Here is a 6,007-nt window from a genome sequence, read left to right on the forward strand (position 1 = left end):
GGTGGCTGCAGACGGCACAGGCGGACCACCCGGCGGTTCTGTGTAGTTTCACGCCCCACGTGGCCCCGGGGCTGAGCCCCCTCCATCTCCAGACTGTCACTTAGTCACGTTTTGAAGTCCCCGTGGCCACGTGAGGCAACCTTCACAGGTTTCAGAAATGAGGACATTTGGGCCTCGCTGGGCCGGGTGCGTGAAGCCGCCGACCCCAGGCTCTTGGCATAATGCGCGCTTCACAGCTACACCCTGACCACCGGCAGGAAAAGCTAAATGGAAAAGGTTACGTTGCTTGAGCAACATGATTTGTTTTCTTTTTCAGCCCAAATTGATTTCATTAATTTATTTGTTTTAACTTTATTTTTGTTGTTGACACTATTATAAATGTTCCCATTGCCCCCCGTCTCCCTTGTCCACCTCCACCCAGTCCCGACCCCCTCCCTCCGGCCATCACCACACGGTCCCGTGTCCCTGTGCCCCGGCTGACCCCTCCCCTTCCTCGTCCAGTCCCCTCTGCCGGCTGCCAGGATGCTCCATGCAACACAGCGATCTGTTTTCCAACAGCTTCGTGCTTCCTGTTCATCAGCAGCCCAGAGTCAAACGTAGGCGATGAACACGGGGACCTTTTCCCACGTCCCCCAAATGAGATTGCGTTTTCCCATCTTAAAAATGCACCAAGTGTGGCACGTGTCCGCACTAAGGGGAATGAGTCTGTGTGTGGCCGGAGGGGTAGGTTTCAGGAGGAGAGGGCGGCTGGGCAGCCCAGGGAAGGAAGCGGGCGGTTCCCGCCAAGGCCCTTTGGAAGTTCACGACCCGCTCATGTCCACCCCGTTGCCAAAATAACAGGATTTCAAAGCGCCCGGCGAGTTGCTAAGGAAGTGTTGCCGGGATGCTATTGTGCGGCTGGGCCGTGGCCCCACGGGGCAGGTTAGGAAAATGCACCCCCTTCTGCAGAGGCTGGTCCTCCCCTGGCCTCGCCCACAGTGGAGGCTGGTCCTCCCCTGGCCTCGCCCCCAGTGGGGGCTGGTCCTCCCCTGGCCCCGCCCACAGCGGGGGCTGGTCCTCCCCTGACCTCGCCCACAGCGGGGTCTGGTCCTCCCCTGGCCCCGCCCACAGCAGGGTCTGGTCCTCCCCTGGCCCCGCCCACAGTGGAGGCTGGTCCTCCCCTGGCCTCGCCCACAGCAGGGGTTGGTCCTCCCCTGGCCCCGCCCACAGCGGGGGTTGGTCCTCCCCTGGCCCCGCCCACAGCGGGGGTTGGTCCTCCCATGGCCCCGCCCACAGCGGGGGCTGGTCCTCCCCTGGCCTCGCCCACAGCGGGGGCTGGTCCTCCCCTGGCCCCGCCCACAGCAGGGGCTGGTCCTCCCCTGGCCCCGCCCACAGCGGAGGCTGGTCCTCCCCTGGCCCCGCCCACAGTGGGGGCTGGTCCTCCCCTGGCCTCGCCCACAGCGGGGGTTGGTCCTCCCCTGGCCCCGCCCACAGCGGGGGCTGGTCCTCCCCTGGCCTCGCCCACACCCTCCATCACGTGGACACCGTATGGTAGCAGCAGGCGTCCTCGCACAGGGTTCCAAATGGCCGCTTCTGTGTTCCCTCTGACGACGTCCTTGACAGTGTCCCTGCGATGAAAGAGAAGCAGGCTTTCTGCGTGGCCCGCGGGAGGTATTCCCACGTGTGTTGGCTAGACGGCGGGCGTTTCACAGGTCACCCAGAAGCGGCCAGTTTCCACGCCGTGGCCGGCAGCATCCACGGGGCCTGTCTGCTCTAAATGATGACACGGAAGAGGCCAAGTGCAACGCTGCTGCCTCTGGGGGTTCTCACAGTCGCCCCCTGCAGGCCGCCCCACCCCCCCGCGCCCCCTCCCCTCCCCCACGCTGCGGCTGCTGGCTCTGGGGTTCTCTTAAGGATTTTTGTAGAAGCTTTTGATCACATTGAGAATGTTCCCATCTGCTTAGTTTGTTGAATGTTTTCATCATGAAAGGGTATTGCATTGTGTCAACATCTTTCCTATATCTCTCTTTTTAAAAAATATACTTCTATTGATTTCAGAGAGGAAGGGAGAGGGAGAGAGAGATAGAAACACTGATGATGAGAGAGAATCATGGATCGGCTGCCTCCTGCACGCCCCACACTGGGGATCGAGCCTGTGACCCAGGCCTGTGACCTGACCAGGAATCGAACTGTGACCTCCTGGTTCATAGGTCGACGCTCACCCACTGAGCCACGCCAGCTGGGCTTTTCCTGTATCTCTTTACGTGACCACGGGTGTTTGTTTTTTATTATAATAATAGGCTGTATTGCATTGATTGAGGCTCAGATGGGAAATCAACATTCCCTTCTTGTAAACACTCAGGCCTTAAGCAGAGGTCCTCTGACGCTGAGCCCGTCCACAGAGGAGCCCCCTGCCCGAAGGGCCTGGGGAGGATGTGCTGGAAGTGAGCTGGGCGGGAGCACGCATCTCTCTCTGGCACACGAGCGCCGTGTTGGCCGCTCTCTGCCCTTCGCATGCCTTTGCTTGTTCCACTCACCTCAGAGACGGTCCTCATTTCCGTCGGATACCTGTTTTCTACCCGTTGTTCTTTAGGAGCGTGCCGTTCGATTTCCATGTGTTTGTGGATTCCCCAGACCTCCCTTTTCTATTGATACCTAAATAAATGGTATTCTCTTCGGAGAAAAAAAACACCTTAAAGGAACAAAAATGCAGAAGAGAAAAAGGAAGTGAGGACACAGAGCCACTGCCCCACCAGCCAGAGCTGAGTGACGGCTGTCACCTTGGCTTCCCAGAGCTGACCTTCCAAGTCAAGATTGTGCACAGCAGCAGCGAGGAGTTCTGACCCTCAGCCCCAGCCCTCCTCCCGCTCCGCATGCAGTGACCTTGGGACCTGGTGTGTCTGTTTCCAGGCCATTTATGGACTGAAGGGCACTGTGTCGCCCTGCCATGATGCACATAAAAATACATTTGCTCCTGTATGTTATTACGATTTGCTTTCTCCCATCACATTCTCTTGGAAGATTGATATTTCTAATGTCTACTGTTGCAAATCTATTACTGTGAGTCTTTCTATTTATTTTTAAGATATATTTGTATTGATTGTAGGGAGGAAGGGAGAGGGGGAGAGAGACGGAAGCATCAATGAGAGAGAATCATTGATTGGCTACAGCTCGCAACTCAGACATGTGCCCTGACCAGGAATCGAACTGTGAACTCCTGGTTCATAGGTCGACGCTCAACCACTGAGCCAGGCCGGCCGGCCGGCCAGGCGAGACTTTCTATTTAATGGTAGTTTTCAGAGGAAAATCGAAATGAAAAGAAGGCACAATCGTTAAAGACCATCAAGTCCAAGTCACGCTCCTGCCACCTTTGCGTTCGTGGAAGTCCTTTCGCGTCGTTCCCTTGGCTTTTCACTTTCCTTTGGTTTTTTTCAGCTTTGAGATGGACACAGTGTGTGACTGTAAGGCCTGTGGTTATTGGGACTCTTGAAGAGGTGGGTGTAACCCAGGAGTGAATTTCCCAGACGGCCGAAATGTCTTTCTGAAATAACATCTTAAACACATCTCAGCCTTAAAATGCACACACACACGCACACACATCAACTACATGGAACACGCTTGTGAATCCCATGACTGGCTGTGCAACAATGCGTTTGAGACCTGCCAGGTGCAGGCTTTTTCTCGCTGCTGGACGGCCCTGTGTGGTCTGAGTTCTCACGTCGAGGCTTCATGTTTTCCCCGTCCATTTACTTACTGCGTGTGCTCACCCGCAGTGAAGGTTCTGGAAGCGCCTCCTTCCGCCCCGCCCTGCCCCTAGCCGGCCGTGATGGGAAATGTGTAGTTAAAGGAGTTGCCAGGTTAGCTCTCTACGGGGACGCCCTTACCGAGGCCTCCGTGGGAGTCAGAGCCTCTTTCGTACGGTTGGTTCTCGGCTACGTCCTGGTCAGGCCTGCAGATCTGAACTTCTCTGAAATTTGATTTGTAAAAAGCAGAAAGATTTGGAAGTTAGGGTTTTTAATTTTTTGAAGTTTGTGTTCTCATTGGAGGATATGAAAACGTGATGACGCACTGGGGAGCAGTCGGTATCACAAACCACAAGCACAGCTCCTCCAGTCGCCTCCCAGGAAGCAGCTGTCTGTGGGACATCATTTCAGACGCGGAACCTTCCAGAGAGAAGGGGCACCAGCACGCCCTTCTCGGGTAGAGAAACAGACACATGACATTTTCAAGGAAAAAAGATGATTTCTTCTGCCAGCGATGGGCAGGACCAGATATGCGTGCGCATGTTTTAAAATAATCACTCGCGCTGTTTGAGTGGAAATAAGTGAACGCTCGTTAATTGGCGCCAGAGTAATAGAACATGACGATTCAGGGGAAGGCACGCGCTCCCAGGCCATGTTGCCCATCTCAACAGATGATTAGGCCCAGAAATGAGAAAAACGGAGCGAGGTCAGTTGAGCTTTCACGGGTCCTTCACCCTGTAATTTATTACGGGCCGCCTTGGTCTCCTGGCCACCCAGCAAAGCCAGGGGCGGCAGGATTTGGGGGCGCGTCTTTCTTGGGGGCCCTGGATGCACTGATTTGGGGCCGTGTCTTCCTCGGGGGCCCTGGGCTGCACGGGGCGTGACAGAAGAGCAGGAATGCCTCGCGAGCCCCGCCAGCTGCAGGAGCGTTACTGTGAGAGTGTGATCGCTGAGTAAAGAGTGGCACACGGGGCGGGAGGACCCTCGCAGGATGATGGGGGGTTCTAGGTGAGGCCTGGGGGCACCTGGCGGGACAGTCGGGGTCCCGTGCGCTGCTCCCCATCTTTGCACTTTCTCTTGTGGCTCAAGTGATGAAATCAGATGGTTAGAGATGGGATGACATGTGTGTGTGTTAGCGGCTTCCCTGTGAGGGACACGGAGGATGGAGGACGACCTAGAGCCCAGCTTCAAGGTCGATACACATCTTCAGAGCAGAGGTGACGAGGCTCCAGCGGGACAGTGACACGCTCCTGGGAGGACAGGCTGTGTGTGCGAACAGGAGGGCGGGCAGGAGTCCAAGGCAACTCCGAGGTTTCTAGGGCGGAAATTCTTTTTAAAATATATATATATTTTTATTGATTTCAGAGAGGAAGGGAGGCAGAGAGAGAGAGACATCAATGATGAGAGAGAATCATGGATCGGCTGCCTCCTGCACACCCCGCACTGGGGACTGAGCCTGCAACCTGGGCCTGTGCCCTGACCGGGAACCAAACCGAACCTCCTGGTTCATAGGTCGACGCTCAACCCTGAGCCTCGCCGGCCGGGCCTGTAAGGCAGAAATTCTGAGCAAGGTCTTCAAGCTCCTGATACCGACATAACTTCTTGAAATAGAAGACCGGCTGTGACATATAAATACTTGCACAGAGAACACCCTGGAAGGAAACAAGGAAAAGCTTTTATCCAGGCAGCGGGTGGGGAGACGGGCTGAGAGGGAGACCTGCACTTTTATTTCAGAACTTCCTGCGCGGTTGCTGTCTTCTGTCCACAGCGAGTCCCGAGTCCTGGGAAAGGTGACGTCACTGGGGACGGTGCGGACTCCCCGCCGCTGGACCGCGTAGAGCCCCGCGTTAGTCCCCGAGAAGAAAGGAACCAGCATTTCTCGCTGCTTCTGCATTTGGAGCTGCTTCTGCTTGTTCTCACGTGGTGACATTTCCATTGCGACGCTGGCCTCTCTGTGTGCTGCGCAGAGTAGACACGGAGACTGGGGTGTTGCCAGGACTCGTTTCCGAGTAAAGAAACCGTTCTCTGCAGATGGGAGCCCATCCATTCATGTTTTTGGAAATAGCACGACCAGAACCGAGTCCAGACCACAGAGGAGGCGAGGGACGGCCTTTCATCGACAAGGAGTTTGGCCTGTGGCGTCCCTGCCGGGTCTCAGGCCGCGTGCTGCACGGGCCCCGTGTTCCCATACGATGAGGACGCAGCCTCGTGAGGCTTCAGGCTTAGGAAGTGGCCGCCGGGCTTTTCTTAGACAGGAGCCCCGAGGCCGCTTCCTCCGTCCGTGC

Source organism: Myotis lucifugus, unplaced genomic scaffold (genome assembly GCF_000147115.1).
Source record: "Myotis lucifugus unplaced genomic scaffold, Myoluc2.0 scaffold_348, whole genome shotgun sequence".
In the NCBI taxonomy this organism is placed as follows: Eukaryota; Metazoa; Chordata; class Mammalia; order Chiroptera; family Vespertilionidae; genus Myotis; species Myotis lucifugus.